At 35.4% G+C, this 19,227-nt stretch overlaps 1 long non-coding RNA gene across 3 annotated transcripts in view; it reads right to left on the bottom strand.

The window, feature by feature from the left end:
• Nucleotides 1–19,227, bottom strand: part of LOC120353267 — a 54,805-nt gene that overhangs the window by 2,990 nt on the left and 32,588 nt on the right. The window contains exon 3 of one of the 3 annotated variants that reach the window (XR_005572258.1): nt 9,712–9,857. The exons of the other annotated variants lie outside the window; for them this stretch is intronic. This is a non-coding gene — a long non-coding RNA (uncharacterized LOC120353267). The remainder of the gene's footprint in view (nt 1–9,711; nt 9,858–19,227) is intronic. 3 annotated transcript variants of the gene reach the window in all.

Below are 19,227 nucleotides of genomic sequence, written 5' to 3'. Positions count from 1 at the left end.
TTTAGGTGGGTTTCAAACCACCGGGATGTGATTTTCAAACTTATTAATTATATTTCACGAAGTCGTCTTCTCAAGATTTTAGCCATTCTAAATTGTTCTGAGCGATAACGTATTTGCGTGACCACGGTGTCAGCTAGTTAACTGCTTCCCTGGCGATTTGATTAAAATGTTGTATGGTATAGAGCAAGGAATCTAGAATACTAGATTTATTGGTATAGGCTAGTCATGAACATTGAAATTTCATACTTCATTCCAGTTTATCATCCCAGGGGGTTAGAAGTGGGGACTTTTGATACGGTATATGTTTACCTCCTGCCTAATCACAAAAGTTGGCAAAGACTTATAAATTAAATAGGCTCATTTAAAAATTATTATTTTGTTTAAAAATATCATTAATTTGGACAAGTTCCAACATTTTTTATTTCATACAAAAACCCACAATGAACAATAAAAAAATCAATATTTATGATTAGATAAAATAATTGAATAAAACCAAACATATTGTGAGACAATATCTAACAAGTCTTATCCTGAAAATTCACAATCAACAATCTATTTGAAGCGAAGTGATAATTTGTTGTTGATACGAAGCATGATGCTGTTACATCATCGAGTGGCAAGGTCTAGATCATCTGCTTTGTTATCAGTCGCATTAACCTTGATCCAATTTAACAGAATTCGCAACATTCATTATAAATAACATTTTTTCGCAAATCGTCATCTCCAATCTATTCATCTTTTTCACTCCCACAAAATTATTCACGTCTCTATAAACAACAGCAAATTTGTATCTATTCTCGTTCTCTCTCTCCAAACAAGCTCTCACTCTCATTTCTCTCATACAATTTCTTTCTTTGTAGAACCTCTCTCTGTTTTTCACCTTGCTTCAGATTTTATTTCATCTATTCACTCAATACTTTACAGTCAAGGTTTTGCTAATCTCATAATGGGAGCTTTTAGCGTTATAAAACGATAACACACATGTGCGATTTTTTCGGCCTTACATTCAATGAGCCAACTGAAGGTTAAGAGGCTCTTGGAAAAATCTTATCGGGAAGAATGAGCTGGATCAGATTATTGTGAAATTAATTTTTTTGTCACATAATAATAATTCAATATTTTAATTACTATTAATTGTAGTTTCAATCTAGTAGGCCTATCAACTTTGATAGTTGACAAGTACTTTACTTGACATTTTTTATTGTTTTTTTTCTATTCAAGGTCTTTGACAATATTGTCCTGTACAGATTTTTATTTTCAAACAATTAATGATAACTGAAACCTGATGATCTCCTTTCCAAGGAATTCAAGCAAACAACAGATATTTTGAAATTTTTTACATCCCTCTAAAAAGTTATGTCACCCATATAAGTTTGAATTTGAATCTTCAATCCAAGAACAAGTTATTGGCTAGTCTACAAATTACAAATTCATGATTTATTGTTACAATATCTCACGTTTACATTTATTTGTATTTTATGGATTATATCCTACAAATTCATTGATATATTTATAATCAAACTATGAATTATTTTTTGAGATAATTCTCTTAATGGGTATGGATGGGTATATTTTCAGAAGCTCTTATGAATAATAAATGACTGTCTAGATATCTAGACAGACTATTAGGTCTGACTAACCCCAAAACTGTCCAAATTCAGAGTCATCTTATCTCCATCACTTTAACATGTTCATCTATTCTATATTCTTAAACGATTTCATATCCGAGATAGTTTCAGTCTTGAGATCATGAGATGAGATCATTTCATTTATTTAAAAAACAATTATTGTTAATTTGAAAAAAAATATTTATGTATATTGAAAAACTATTCTGAAAGAGCTACTCTTTTAATGTGGATCTTTGAATGGAGAATATCCAAATGGATATAAATAATTTTAAAACTGATTTTCATAGTCATCCGCAAATTATTCAGAAAAATAATACCCTGAAGGAAAGGGGTGAAGACGCAGACTGCGTTAGAGATCCCTGAATCTTTGAATTTTCATCACATAATTGCATGTCTCAATGTTTGCAAAATTCCGTTTCCTCCGTATATAAAAAACGTTGAACTGAAAATTTTCAGCTATCAGAAATTTTTTTATGATCATTGAAAATACAGTATTCCAGTACCGCAGCCCAATCCTCTTCTTTTTTAACCTGTAACAATTTTTTATTTATTTTACAGTCTTTCAAGGAATGCAGCGAAAACGACAGAGACTTCAACAGCCTACACTGAGACATGATTAACTGAACTACTTAAAATCACAGAGAAAGAGATTGGATATTAGAATTATTTATGGGAATTTTTAATGGAGAAATGTTGAACTGGGCAAGCCCTTCTCCATTTGCGCAGTAGGCATTGTCGGACTAGCTCTAGCTGGCATTGTTCAGTCCTGATCGATTTGTCTGTCTGGCTTTCCTGAAACCAGGTCACCCAACATTTTTCTAACAGACGGAATAGGGGATCCGGGGATGATGATGATTGGGCGCGCTGCGCCCTGCGCCGACATTCAGGGTCTCTGTCCTCCAGTCATTATTATCCCCCGACAATGTATCTGCTTCTACAATCATGCAACATTTCAGAACCGTGCCAACTTTTATAATTCCCTCGAGTTGAATTGGTGCTGCAATGAAGATGTGCAGTACATTTTAAGCACCAAACTCAATTTTCCATTTTTCTTCATTCAGAATCTCCTAGAATTCTGTACAGAGTTTCCAAAGAATTCAATTTTACAGAAAATAGTTTCCAGAGGAAAGTGGAATGAATAATCAAGCTACCAATTAGTGGTTCCATTTATTTTGATTGGGATGCACTTAAATAATTTTAAAGTAATGAAAAAATATTTCAAAATGAAAATTTTTAGCCTAGGCTACAATAATAGAATTACTGATCATTATCAAGAAGCGAGGAGAGAGAACATTAAGTAAATATGTCTTGAAATAACAAATGGGAATAAAAATATAGGTTTAATCTCTACAACAGAGGACTATCAAATTCTCTTGTGGAAGTAAGTACTTTCTTGTACTGATTCTGTGCCTACTGAGGGTTTTCTCTGCTTTTGGTGTTTAGGTTAGTTGTTTAGTTGTGTTGCAATTATGCATTCAAGTCTTGAAGATTGTTTTGAGAGGCTTTCCATCCAATAGATTATGCGTTTGCTCATTAACATATTGTTATTTGGATCATTCGTATCATTCTTCAACTGTGAAATTTTTTCCCAGAAGCCATACCTGTAGTAGGTTATGAAATACTTCTTAGGAACCCCTAGGAGCAGACATAAAATATTTTTCAAAATAAGGGATGGAATTTCTAATTATGATAGAATTTTATGATACAAATCAGCACAAATGATGATAAAGTGATAGCCAACAAAATTGTATAAATAATTTTTATCTAGAATTAACTAATGTGTAAATAACATGCTACTCAAGCAAATTTCTGTTCAAATTGCTTGAAAGGTTCCACCATTTTCTCTTGTTTCAATCTCCGTATCTTCAACATGAAAGCGACTTTTCAATTATTTTATTTTCGGTTAGCATGAAAAGCGGATTTTCTCATCACATGAATGAAGTCAGTCAGCAATCAGTCTTTTTCCTTCTGCTTGTGTGTCTACCCACTTACATATTGGTCTGATGCTCTCTGTCTCAATTACTATTCATGTCTGATTGCTCTTTCTCACTCTGACTATTCATCTCCAATCTTTCTTCATCTTTTTCTATTTCTAGTTTGGCCCTCTTTGTCATGCTGTATGCACATCGAGCCCATTTAAAATAACGATGCCATTGTCCATGTTTCGTCTGTAATACAAGTTCACGGCCAAACGTTTTAAATGCGGAGTTGATCTACATCATCATCATCATCACGATCATCGTCATCATCGCCAATTTCCACTTTACGTTTTGCAGTCTGCTCTAGGAGTCCACTAATACCTCCTTGTCATTTGCTAACCTTAAAGCTATTAGTCATGCAGACGTATGACGTATGACTTCTACGTTATTAAAGTCTAACACTTTTTGTTTTCAGCCTTCCAGTAGAATTTATCATAATCTTAATAATGTAATGCAAGAGAAACAAGCTGGCCAAGGGGAAATCTGTATCCACAATGGAAATTGTTTCGGAAATTGAGATAAAAAATGAAAATAAAGCGAAATAGAGCAAATTGAAACAACTCGAGTTACAGTCAACAAACTAAATGTGGCTGCCTAGGTATAAATGAGTGTGATTTAAACATTCAATTCAAAGTCTGCAAAGATTCTGTGAAAAGTCTGTACGTTCGTTCGATGAGTAGGTACTGATCTTGTTTTTCTGGATCGGGATATTCTTGTATCCAGAGCTTACTGAGGATATTTTGGGCGATCTCCCTCTTTTTACTCCAAGCATCTACTTTCTTGTCTCAAGTGTTAAGTTATTGAAAAGTAGGCTAAGGTAGACCTTGTGGAAGAATGCAGTTTTGAATAATAGTAATTTTGAAAATTTATTGGGTGAATCCTAAAAATGTGGTCATTAATTGTAATGGATCGAAAAGGAAATCTCTCCACTGAGTGAATAGCTTCAATTCACTTGCGAATAACATGAATTTCTACATTGAAATGAAATGAGTCTACACGAGTTGAAAAAAGTAAAGCTTGATGCAATCAATTAATAAAAACAATATAAACATCTTGAAGTACCCTTTATTTTTTAAAAACTTAAAAATGGTTCAAGTTGAAAATTACTTTCATATTGTTTTTATTCATTTGTTAAAAAGTAGCCCATGTGAGTGAAGTTATTATATGTTTATTCATATATTTTTTTAATATTGCAGATTCCTTCAAGTTCTGTTAATACTTATCCGGATGTAAATGCTTGTATGCTCCTTCCAAACTCAATACCGCACTCTCCTTCCATCAGCATAAACATCATAGTGATTATATTCTCCTATCCATTGTTTGATAACTTTTTGAAACTTGATAGGCTTCAAATTTCAAATTATGTCAAGCCTCAATCTAAGAATCGATTGTCTCGATTTTTGCGGGTCTCAGTTCATGATCAAAGAGTATCCCATGCAAAGGGGAACTTTAAAACCTTACCCATTAATGTTTTGCATTTGCCATTATTGAGTTTCAGTAATTGAATATCTAGTCAACAGTTAAATAGAAATAGAATAATCAAGATGGATTCTGGAGATTGGAAGGTGCTTTATTGATGTCAAAAGATTATCACTTATGAAAGAAGTGTGAAACTTTCATGAGCAATGAACCAATTATTCTTTTCTCATCATCAATATATCGTTATTGAATCCATACAATTTGAACTTGAACGCTGTACTTTTTTATATAGTATAATATTATAGTCCTCCCTAGTTTTAATAGGATCTTCTCAACCTTTCCACTGTAATCATATGTTATACTTCCACTTCCAAATTCAATCAATTTGAATTCTCCTGTGACATCTTCAAATCATTTAAGAATTGAAATGTATAAATAATAAAAAATACCTTTTCCTACAGATACCTTGAAAAGTGACCATTTCTGCACTAATTGCAGGCCGCAAAGAATCACTTTTCCGCTCTAGTGCGCAAAGTATTACTTTGCGTACTCCAGATTTGCAACATGACAACGCAAAATAGTTAGTAGGTTATATGGAGCACCAGAGCAGGAAAATCAAAATTAAGTTGGTAACACTGACTGTGGTATAGTGAGGTCCACGTTTTAATATGGCAGTGGAGAACGGCGTTGCCTATTTATTATGTGCCTTGATAATAGTCATTTCAATGCTTACATAAGATAAACCCCGTTCAAGCAGTCAGATAAATTTTCAATTGAATTACTAATCATTATAATTGAATTTCAAATAAATTAAGGTTTCTATTAATAATAAATTACCGTACACAGAAAAACATATGATGGATTTCAGGGAATTTTACCCATAATTACACACTTTTCATATTCAATGGTAACTGTAGGAAAAATTTTATGTGAAATACGTGTGCAAAGTTCGTTTGCTGCACTCAAGAAACCATTATTCTGCACTCGCCTACGGCTCGTGCGTAAACGTTTCTTTCGGTGCAGCAAACTGTCACTTTACGCACTAGTTGCACAAATAACTATTATTGAATGTAATTGCATTATACTTATACAATTAATCTACAATAATCACGCCGGCATATACTACATGGCAAAGAGCCGTCAGGAGGAGTTGGTAAGCTGTTGATTACATCATTTTCTTTCAATCGATTGAAAATTAATTTAATAGCATAAAAATTGAAAAAGAATAAATGAGAAATATGCGAAAAAAGGTTCATACAATGAAAGAGAAAAATCAGAGCAATAATACACTATGGTGTATAATTAAAAATTGAACTCCTGGATCATGAAATATACCACGCATCTCCCCAGTATTGTCCCACTAGCTTCCAGTTGTCTACATTCAGATCAGCGACGGAGAGCATGGTCTTCTTGAAGTATTGTCTTCTGATTTCTGCAAGAGCCGGGCACCTGGCCGGAATTGGAATGTATACAAGGAGGTATAATTTGAAAAAAACGTCTTATTTGTAAATATTACTGATGATATGCAAACATGATTCACTGAAACACTGGATCATGGTGACCTGCGTTCCTTACATAAAATATCTTACTTTTAGACTAACAACTTACAAAATTTAAATCAGACTGTTGTCAGGATTTTATCTTCTATCATATACAGTACTTCACTCCCCTAACCAATCTCATTCCCTCAACTCCAACCTCTATTTATAAAAATTTTCGAGGCTGAAAGCTTAAGTGCTCTTGCCTGCTCCCCGCTTGAATTTCCCCTTGCGGGCCTCCATCAGTTCCACGCTTCAATACAGTGATGCACTGGGGCTGGTCTTATTCCACCCTCAGCAATGCTCTATCCCTAAATCTATCTGGTTGAAGGGACAACGACACCCTTCAGTCTTCAGCAGCCTTACAAAGATCCAGACTTTCTATTCTCAGCCCTCTCGACTTATGGGATTGATCAGGTACTCCTTTTGAATTTTGAAGTCCCTCCACAAAAATTAAAGTACGCACAGTAAAGTGATTCTTTGGAAAAAATTAATACTAGAGTATCATTTGGGAAAATCATGGGATGAGTGTGCACAATTTGAAGTTCTCAATAAGTAGGAATTATGTTATGGCTCAATATTTAATTTCATTGAACTTGAACTTTTACTTATATAATGAAGTTGTACTCAAATATTGTCAACATATAAACTCACATTGAGACATCAACAAAACCTCTGGTGCTACTGCCAAACCAAAAGGCATTCTCTTAAAACTAAGAGTCCCAATTGGACTTGCAAATGAGCACAGCTTACTTGATTCTTTAGTAAGTGGAATGTGATAAAATGCATCTTTAATATCTAATAAGCTATACAAACGTTTACCTTTCACACTCATAGAAATTGTTAATGTTGAATTCATGAATACGGTTTTCCTGGATCATTTTTTTTCAACATTTTTTACGAAGCGCTAAATCCCTGAGGACCTTGCCTCCTCAACATTTCGCCTCCAATCATCCCTATCACTTGCTCGCCTCCTACAGTTTCTTACCCCAAGCTTGCCAGATCTCTCTCAAATGAGTTTACCAAAATTTAGTTTGGAGAAATGAATGAGTGTATTCATCATGTTTGTATACGAACATACGTAACTAAGCGAACAGAACTAGTCGCGTGTATTCGGTTCGGATCTTCGGTCTTACCACGGTTCGGTTTCGATCGATACCACTAATCAGCTGTTAATTATAAAAACAATTATTGAATATCATCGTACTGAACGGTAATGAAGACAAAACCGCACTGTTCATAACCATGCTTTACAATGTGTTCGTCAGGACACGTAAAGCCGTGTCCACACTGAACAAATATTCGACATATCTGTTCGGCAAACATGTTTGTTGAGGAGCTCAGGGACAAACATTTCAAAAAGTTTGGACAATCATTCTTTCTCAAACAATAAATTATTGTTTTTCCAAACATTTTCAGTTTTGACAGCTGTAAAACATGAAACCTGTTCTTCCCCCATACAAATATTACTTTCCTTGCCCTATTACCATAGGTAAGGAAAGTATTGCTTTCCGAAAAAAATTAAGGTATCCCAATTTCTAAATTTCTATACGTTTCAAGGTCCCCGGAGCCGAGAAAAGTGGTTTTTGGGTATTGGTCTGTATGTGTGTGTATGTGTGTGTGTGTGTGTGTGTGTGTGTGTGGTGTGTGTGTGTGTGTGTGTGTGTGTGTGTGTGTGTATGTGCGTCTGTGTACACGATATCTCATCTCCCAGTTAACGGAATGACTTGAAATTTGGAACGTAAGGTCCTTACACTATAAGGATCCGACACGAACAATTTCGATCAAATGCAATCCAAGATGGCGGCTAAAATGGCAAAAATGTTCTCAAAAACAGGGTTTTTCGCGATTTTCTCGAAAACGGCTCCAACGATTTTGATCAAATTCATACCTGGAATAGTCATTGATAAGCTCTATCAACTGCAACAAGTCCTATATCTGTAAAAATTTCAGGTGCTTCATCCCATCTATGCAAAGTTTGATTTTGGATTCTCAATTATCAGCCTTCATATACAATTTAAACGGAAAATTTCAAGTGGAAAAGATTGAGCATGAAAATCTCTGCAATTAATGTCTAGTAACATTTCCACCTAAAATTGAAAATAAGCTTGAAATCCGAGAAAATGTGATTATTAAATTGCAAACTGTTGGCAACTGTTGGTTCTATTAAATCATTCACTACTAAGAGATAGCAGACCTCGTGTGTTTCCAGAGTTATTGACCTATCACCAGCTGTCTCATATCTTTGAGTAGTAGACTTGTGATGCGCGAGTACACTAGCGTCAGGTAATCAATTTTCATAACGGCAAGGAAAGTTGTGTGAGTGCACCACACCAGATTTTTTTGTTTGGTTATGCATCCACACTGGCCACGGGCAAACAATGTTTGTCAAACATAATAAAATTTGCCCAAACTTTTTCTACAAACATGTTTGTCGAACATTTGTTCAGTGTGGACACGGCTTTAGGAAAGTCGATCTCGATCGTGACTTATACTGAAAGCTGAATATCGACCATTCTGTTCGTACCCTAGTAGAAGACTAGCCTAATTAAGCAATCCAAGATATCATACATCTTTTGGGAAATTTGGTAACACAATTTTATAATAGTTATTTTTTCCAATATCTGATCATTTTTCAATATTAGGTTACTGCTCACGCTCACCATTATCCATTGGGTGATGAAAATTGTTTTCAAAATTTGCTCATCAAATTCTCTGTATGCTGTGTTAATAATAATAATAATATCGAGTGACCTGGCTGGCTCAGGTCTGGTGTCAGAGTTTTCAGGTCGCAACTGATCAATTTCAGTGCTGTGTTTATGAGCACCAATAATTTAACTTACATCATATGGATCAGGAGAAGGAACTTGATCAGACCGAAAACCTATGGATTCGCACACAACAGTGCAGACAGTGAAAAGTGAAAATATAATTCCCACGAGCTCTAATTGGACTATTTCCACTGAGCCCGGCCGAGTGAGTATAAATTACAGCAATAGAACTTATGGGAATTATTTTCACTGTTCACTGTCACTGTTGTATGCGAATCTATATCAGTTTCACTGAGAAGGTATATGACCCATTTCAATAATCCTTATGTATGAGTATAAGTAGGCTGCGAAGTTTTCTACGTCGCTCCTAACTTACCGACTCCTTTTTTATTGCAGATGTTTCATGTTGTCAAACCACGTCCTTGAACTTAGGGGAATACAAATTACTGAAATTTGAATATCACACGATGATATGCAATGAGCAGGCCTACCTATCGCTGATACAGCACTCAATTTGTAAACCTGGAACCGGAACAAAACACTTATAAAAGTTATGGTTCGTTTGGAATCTATTCAAATTTATGTTAATGCCGTCAATGTTTCGGCCCACAATACAACTAAGCCTACCAAATGCCCACTACGCATGTATTTTATGATCAACGTGCCGCAATAAAGTCATATTTTTTGTTGTAAACCTGCAATATTAGGAATTTGCGCAAATTACCTTTCATATCGAGAGAAAGTGAGAATTTTACTTTATAAACAGCAGTTGACGCAGTAGGCTGATTATCAATGTTTTTGGTCAAGGTTAATTGTGCAGGCCTTTTATTCTATTGGTTCAAACTGAAGTATAAAATCATGTCTTATTTCTTATAAGTAGGCAATAAAAGTTAACAAGACACTATTTTAGTTGCATGTGAAACAGCACGAGACATAATACAGTTGTAGACTTGAATAATGTAAGTAGAATAAAATACAGTGTATATTTATTATGTTTAATTTATAAAAAAATAGTACATTGAATATTCCACCTCCCTGGTGACTTGCCAAAAACTTTGGTACTTTTGCACCTACAAAAATTCAAGATATTGGATTCTAGAGTTCTAGCGTATCAAAATTGTCTCTAGAGGAAAGCTAACTTTTACACGATGAATTAGATATCGAAGATACAGTACCGGTTGCATAAAAGCCGGTTAAATTTTAATCGAGATTAATTTCACGAGAACCAATCAGAGAAGCCTTCTTTCCGAAAGAGCGTTCTCTGATGGTACTCGTGAAAATTAATCACGACTAAAATTTAACAACCGGCTTTTGTGCAACCGGGCCACAGATCTGGAAGGAATCAAATCCCATTGATAGTATTTATTGAAAGATTTCATCTTCCTTCACCATGAAGAGTACCTAATTGAAATTATCATATTCCTGTATTGTTGGTGATGATATGTCTATTCATTAAGCCTCAATATAAATTTATGTGAGTAATTAAATTGTTCAAACTTCAAACATGCTAAAACTCCCGAAATTTTTGTATATATAAACTTTCGAAAAATAAGATCTATGATATTATGTTCGTGATGAAACCTAGCTTAAGAAGAATGAATTAAGTATCTTCCGATTCACTCTTTCCACTTGTACCACCTATTAGAAATGATAATTTTCCTTTTATTCAGGCTTAAGAAAATTTTCCTCGATTTCATAATATAAGTACAGGGTTGAGCAATGAAGAATGAAGGATTTGGAACTGCTGCAGTTACATACTCATTTTTGAAAGGAACTCAATATTTTTCCAGTATGTACCGTACCTAATGTTGCCATTTTGATAATTGAGGAAGGGAAAAGATAAAAACATAAATTACGAACAGAAAACAACATTTGAAAAATCTGTACTGATAAGTATAAAGGTAGTAATCTTTATGATTATTCAGGAGAACAAAAACAAAGTTCAAAAAATTCTGTATGAAATTTATGAATCATTATTGAAAGTATTACAACGATTGCTCTCAATATTTTTTCACATGTTTACTGTGTCCAATTGTTTCTAGCCCAGTCAACGAAGTGTTTGTTATAGAGGGAAAAGTTTGGAAGATGATTTTTGACCCCGCAGTTCTGTTTAGGGTAGTGAGGAGGTAAACATATCAAAAGTCCCCACCGCTACCCTCTATGCTAAGGGGGTGGGGGTGGTTCAAAGGTACCATTTTTTGGTTTCTCGCATATAACTCGAAAATTATGCATTTTACAGACATGACTAATCTATAAGAAATTGAAGCTTGCATAATCTCCTACAATATTGATGTAACAACTTTTTCTATATTTTTTCACTTTTTGAGATATCCGCTCTAAAAGATGTGACATTTTTGAAAAAAAACACATTTTCCTTCAATATTCTGCTATTTTTGCTCTTATAACTTTTTGAATATCTATGGGAAAAATTCATGCTGATCATGAGCTTATAGAGCATCGAACTCTTTTCAATTTGATGTATAATTTCACAAGTTTACGCACATCCCCACGACTGTTGCAGCAGCTTCAGTGTTGAGTGTGTGAGATCTTTAGTTATGCAAAAATAGACTAATTGACAAAGGAATTTGAAGAGAATGTTTTGAACACAATTTTTGACTCCGCAGCTTTGTTGGGACCAGTTAGGGGGTGAACATATCAAAAGTCCCCATCCCTACCCCTTGTGCTAAAGGGATGAGGGTGGTTTAAAAGTTGCATTTTTCAATGTTTTGCTTACAGGCTCATATCTCGAGGAAAATGCGTTCAACCGACATGACTAACTATTCAGAAATAAAGCTTGATAAATTCTCTACAATATTTGTTCCGTGATGATTTGTGATATCTCCAACAGTTTACGAGATAAATGCTCTTAAAAGTGTGAAATTGTTAAAATAACAGCTTTCAATCCTATTTTTTGATGTTACAGGGTAGGGGTGAGGACTAATGATATGTCTACGTCCTCACTACCCTAAACAGAACTGCGGGGTCAAAAATTGTCTTCCAAACTTTTCTCTCTATACCCTTTTTTGAGCATTCATTGCCTGGACTATTCTCACATATTGACATTTTTTATACAGGTGTAAACAAAAATGTGTACGACTTAAACCCTTTGTATCAAAGTATTTATGACTTAAGCCGTTATGATCTTGGTTTGAGTTGACTTGTATCATTTATATCAATACCCTATTAAATTTTGTGTCGCGTCTTGAAGGTGATAAGTTCACTTGTATCATTTATATCAATACCTATTAAATTCCATTTCTCTTCTTGAAAGTAAAGTTTAGAGTGAAACATGTTTCATATGAAACATGAATGATTTTTCTGAGATGTATCCATTTTACCATGAGAATAATTCTAACACAATACCACATAGACTTAAATCCATTATACCCAACAAAGAGCAAATTTTTCTAAATAAGATCATGTAGGAAAGTCAAAATCGACATTTTGTGACTTATCCCCTTCTCACTTATCAGTATCCCCTTTTCACTTATCAGTACAGAAATAAAGTCGTCTGTTTTGACCAAACACGGAGACGTAGTGAGAGCAAATTGATGAGAGAGTGCCATGAGAGATAAACTTGCCTCATCTACCGTGAAGTAAACGTTGGTGGATAAAGATTGAGTTTTTCTGTTTGTAATTGCTCTTTTTGCATCGCATCAATAGCGAATAATTGACTGTTTGTTATGGCATTAATGGCTCTTCCTTTATTGGGAAAACTTCAGCGTCAATTCAGATCATCATCTATCAATGAAGCGTGATTTTTTGACACAATTGAGAATATGACTTATCAACCTCAATACTGTATGGTTCCAACATACCAAGAACTTCCCTAGACGCCTAATTTCGTTGCGTGAAGATGTAAAGTGGCCGCCTCGTTACCGGACCTGTCACCATCTGACTATTTTTTTTTTTTTTTTTAATTTTCCTCAAAGCTCAGCAATACATCAACATACCACGTACACACGTGAAGCCCTGAATGAGACAATTTCACAAGAAATTCGAGCAATAAAATAATAATATAATAATAATAATAATAATCTTTATTTCCGTATAAAAAAAACCACGTACACACGTGAAGCCCTGAATGAGACAATTTCACAAGAAATTCGAGCAATAAAACGTGCAACGCTTCAGAGGAGTAAGGATAACTTCTTACAACGTGTACATTAGTTTATGGACAAAAACGGACGCCATTTTTTAAATTATATTTTCCGTACGTTATAAATGTTTTTCTCTATATTTTTTGTCTAATCATCAAAATGGCAATATTAAAGGTATGTGCTGGAAAAATATTGAGTTTCGTTCAAAAATGGGCATGTAACCGCTGTTCCAAATCCTCCACACTTCATTGCCCTATACTCTGTAATAGGCATAGATTCTGTCAATGAAAAACCCTATTTTTGAAAATGAAAGTTCATCTATGTATAACATACAGTAACTTAGATATAGCTTGTGAATCACGTATGTAATAACTTGAAAATGTTAAAAGTACTGAATTCCAGAATTAATTCCATTATAAACTAGCCGTCAGGCTCGCTTCGCTCGCCATATCCGTCTAGCCAGGGGGCTCCGCCCCCTGGACCCCCGACTGGATCGTCCAAGAATGAGATCAGCAGGCTCGCTTCGCTCGCCTGCATTTTTCATTTGAGCATTTTTATCATAAATGTTAGGACAATCCAGTCGGGGGTCCAGACTAAACGTCTGGCTAAACGGATATGGCGAGCGAAGCGAGCCTGACGGCTAGAAATATAATATTCCCAGGATTGAAGTAGCAGTGCACAATCAATTTTTCCGCGATAAATGCATTTGAATCTTCAACTTGGTGCCAACCTAACAAAGTCAACTCAACTTAATGCCAATCTGACAAAATTATTAATTTAGTTGCCAGTTAACAACTGTTTCGAAGAGGTACTCTATCTAGATTATAGTTCTATAGTAATAACATATGATATGGAAATTTCAATTATAATTGAAAGATTGGGAGAAGAAGAATATACATGCTAAAAGACGAACTTTAAACCCTTAAAAACAACCCTTAGAGTTAAAATATTTCCAAAAGATTTCTTAGTGCGCCTCTAAAGGGCCAACTGAACATACCTACCAAATTTGAACGTTTTTGGTCCGGTAGATTTTTAGTTATGCGAGTGAGTGAGTGAGTGAGTGAGTGAGTGAGTGAGTGCCATTTCGCTTTTATATATATATAGATAGAAGATGTTACTTATTGATATTGAATCGGGAACAGTTTTGGGCAATAATGCCTGTTGTTCCCATACGTGTACGCATTTTTGTAAATAAATAAATAATAGAATATCAATAATAACAAGAATATTCCTGGAATAATATTTTAGCAGGTAGAATTTGTTCAACAAGAATATCTTGGTTTAGTTTAACAGGAGCACCTGTTGTGCCATTCAAAATCTCTTACATGAGAGAAAAAGAGAGAGTACAATTAGGAGGTGTAGGAGAGGTGTAAAAGGAGTGAAAATTAGAGGAGCTTAGTGAGGGGTAAAGAGTGAGAGGTTGGAGAAAAAAAGGAGAAAGGTGTTACAAAGCTCTTGGAAAGAAGGAAGAGAGAAATAGTGTGTGAATGAGGTTACTAAACCTATAGATGAAGAGACAGGGAGAGAGATAAAGGGAGTTCATGTGAGTTATAGGATAAAAAGCTTAGAGAGAGAGAGAGAGGGTGAGAGAGTATGTGATGTAGAGGATGAAAAGCTTGGAGAAAGAGAGATATGTGGGTATGTGAGTAGGAGGAAAAGTACACATATTTGAGTGAATATGAGAGAGAATAGTAGATTAGAAGGGGAAAGGGAAAGGAATGGAGTGGAAATTTGAGTGTGATGATGAGAAAAGGATAGAGTGTTAGTGTGTGTGTGAGAGGAGGAACACGAAATGAAATGAAGATGAGAGAAGACATGCAGTGGTAAAGAAAATACAGCGAGAAAATGCGGCGCTCTGCTAGTGGGAACCGCGAAACACAGAGCAGGGGTACACGGGTCAAGGTTACTGAATGGTCGTCATGGCAACCAAGTTTTTAAAAAAAGGGGGACATTGACCTTGCCGAAGTTGGTGCCCCGTCCGTCCCCCAGGTAAGCGTCGTCCCCCCCCCCCCCGTGCCCCGGCTTGCATTTCGAGAGCCGTACCGATCAATGTATCCTTCCTCTCTCCAAAACCACCCCACACCAAATTCAACCCTTCAGAACCAGGTCAAGAGCTACGGGCCAAGGTTGAAGCTCAGCACCCTGTACCCTCCAATACTTCATCCCAATCTGGACCCCCCTTCTGCTCTTATCTCGCAAAATTCAGTAAATTCAGCTGCTACCTACCTGTTTTGGTGACATCTCATCTGTGATTCACTTTCTCCCACCTCTCTCTTTCTCTCTTACACCCCCTCTCTCTCTCTCTTACACCCCCTCTCTCTCTCATACCCCTCCACCATCTCCTATCCCCTCCATTTGTGGTCCGGGACTTGCTCTGCCTCCTCTCGTTGTGAGAGATCGATTGGTATGCGCCTGTTATTCATGTCGGTTGGAAAATGTAGGTCAGGGACATGAAAATTGCGAGGGAAATTGTTTTCCTCGTCACTTTCGCTTACATTATTGAGAAGTGCTTTTGTGATGTAACTTTAAGAGATGGTAGATATATTCATGTTGGTGATTTAGGTGATTTTGCAATTACATTAATAATGGCTTTAATATTAAGGATGACTAAGATAAGCACAATCATATATTTGGCTCGATTACTTTTAGTAATAGTAATAACTATCAATACAAGTTATTGCTGTAATTTCGTTTCTTTTCCATCACGATTGAGCATTATTGGAATTGATTACTCCATTTACATTATTTAGTTACTAAAACTAGTTAAATCAATTTTCGCCTTCCTATTCCACAATGAACTTGTTAATTTCCAGGATAATAAAGTCTTCATTCTAATTTGAGTCAAAAGATGTAATTTCCAATCATTAGTTTCCAATCATTTTATCTTCTATCCTATTATAGTATGTTGAAGCTTGAAAAATAAGTTTTGGCTGCATCTTTTTTCTAAAAAATATATTGTGCTCCATTTACATTATTATAGTCCTCATTTGGACTATTTTTAATCAAAATTAGGGAGAGAAACAGTTTTGGGTTTATTCTGTTGATTGTCTCCCAATCAATAATTTTATATTTTGTTTGTGGAATGAAATACATAAATAATAATATTCTTATGATTTGAAGAATATTTCAAGGATTACTGTTTAAGGCTCATAGGAGAATGAACCTTTTTTAGTATTGTCATCAAAGACAATACTAAAAAAGGTTGCAGTCAGAGAGTATATAGAATAGTAGTATCTGATGTAAAGCTGCGTACACATATTCGCGCTTCCAACCCGCACCGAGCACGCTCCTCCCTCGTACCGCCCTCGTACCACCATCGAACCACAGTCTCTCCGCCCACGCACCCATCATGAACGTTACAGAAGATGTTAGATCTTCTCGCGTTCCCCGGTCGAACCACTGTTGCTCGCCGGTCGATCATCAATCGCTCTGCTGGAGTGACGTTCGGTTGCGGAGCAGAGCGACAGTCTGTACGCACCTTATCATTCTACACTCTCTGGTTGCTGTTAGTAGATAAAGGATTCCTCTATCAATACTATAGTCATGATATGCAATTTGAATCATTCTGCATTAGCATGATGTCACATAGGGAATTTCCCTAAAAGTTTATACAATAATATTGATGTGATTTGTAATAAATATTTTATTGTCATATCTCATGATTGTTTGAGCAATTGAGAGATAATTTATTTTATCTTTTATTCGCTCATATTCCACGCGTATGAAAAATTATATTACTTTCCCTCATAGTTTAGTTATTGTTGTTTCTTGTTTGTTTAAATGACATTTTTATGCTCGGTTCCACCTACCTCGGTCAAGTCATTTGAACATGGTACGAGGGTACGCTTCATATGAGTGCACTGGAATGGAATCTACTGTATTATCATGATCATAATTATTATCATGTTCCAGTACACTCCTTGTACAGCGTAGAAGAGTTGACAATGTTCAAAGGTCTCGACCGTGCTTGGGGAAACCGGGCATATAAGTAAGTATAAGATAAGAATAAAATATTCTGGCAGCTGTGACGTTTTGGTTTCATGTTCTTAAAACTTGCCCATAAATTTGATCCTTCCAACCCTTTTATGTTCTTCCAAAATTCCATGTAACAAATTATTGGTTGTTTTATCTTCTCACCTCATCTTACTTGTCTGTACATCGCACGCGAATTTTAATCTTTTATTCAACTGCTTCATGTTAACTAAACGTGTTTTCCTGTGTCAAAATCCAAACTTATTATGGATCACCACCAATCCGTTTTGCAGCGCAGCCTCGTGTCACAGTTCAACATCACTCCGCTATCTAATGATCAGACGACAGATAATTTTTCCCTACAATAAAAATGATAAAGTGTTCATTCTGATTCACACTTGGTTCAAGTTTCTGTGAGGGGGTTTCAAGATTTGCACTTCCGATAGCAAGAAATGTTGTTGTATTGAAATTCTATTGTATACAAAAATATGATTGGCCAAGGGCCATTACATTCAAAAAATCAAAATGATCAAAATATTGTTGATCATGAATAAGAGGAAAAGTGGATGAATTAGATTAAGTATTTGTGTTCTCTAGCGGATTACACGATATGGGAAAGTAATTTTTCTATCAATCCATCCATCAAGAATCCAGTATTCATTATCTACTCGAATATTTTCATTTTTTTTAAATGAGCTTCCACTGCAATCTAGCAAATGGCTGATGAACAGCTCAGTTCTAACTGAATTCAATAAGAAATTACCCGTATAAATAATTATCAACTCTAATAATAAATTTGATCACTAAAAATGATTTGATAATATGATAAAACAGAGCATCCAAAATTTGATTCATGATGAACGGTTGCGCTTTATTCAATAATTGTAAGTTTTATTCTGCTGTGTATAAAATTTGGATTAAGCACCCAATTCTAGGTTATTGAAGGAAGCTTCAATCTAAGAGACTTTGTCTCTAGGCTTGATGGAAAATATGAAGAGCTATATGTTTGGAATAATTTTTTTATCAAATCAACCAAATATGGAAAATAGAGAAAGATCGAGTGAAAATTATCTCTCTCTTATTGCTGGTTTTAGAAAACGACCTAAGTGCTAAAATCAGGAGTGTTCGAAGTAAATATGGGAATGAAAATGTGGTATTATTATAATTTGATGTTTTGGAACCATTATGAATTTTTCGAAGATTTCCAAACAACCCAAACTATATAACTCAATTACAAATTAGATAAGAAGCTCTGTTTATAGAATAGATCAAAATAATATTAGAGATCTATTGAAGTAGAATATTTGAAAATCCCCTTTTCAAAAAAAAGACAAGTTTAATATACTTGACGTTCCAGGTTCAAGATAAATTTTTTAACATGAAATTCTTCTTCAAAGAACTGAAAAGTACACTTGAGATAAGATGTCCGTGATAAATTTTTGTAACATGGAATCTCGCATTGAGAAAAATATCCGAATTGGGGATCGTTTTTTGAACACGTGCCTCTGTAGGTGTAGCGTAGCTGGGACGGCCTTCTCTCTCACTCTCACCTCACCATCACCTCTCCAACCTGTCGCCTGTCTCTCTCACTCTCACCTGCCGCCTGAGCCAATTTCAAGGTCCCGGGTTCAACGCCATTTTCGGGTGTCCTTCCAGCCTTCTTCCAGCAGTTCGAATTTATTCACTCGTTTCTTTCTTCTCTTCTTTTCCTCCTTTGCCTTCGATATCCAGCCAAAATTCATGATAGCACCTGGATAAAAATCGGCGTCTACATTCTACATTGTAAGCAGCTAGCTCCACCCGACCGATGAACCCAAATC

This window comes from Nilaparvata lugens, chromosome 10 (assembly GCF_014356525.2).
Source record: "Nilaparvata lugens isolate BPH chromosome 10, ASM1435652v1, whole genome shotgun sequence".
Lineage (NCBI taxonomy): Eukaryota > Metazoa > Arthropoda > Insecta > Hemiptera > Delphacidae > Nilaparvata > Nilaparvata lugens.
Note: the sequence above shows the minus strand (reverse complement) of the source record. Positions and strands in the feature narration are given on the sequence as shown.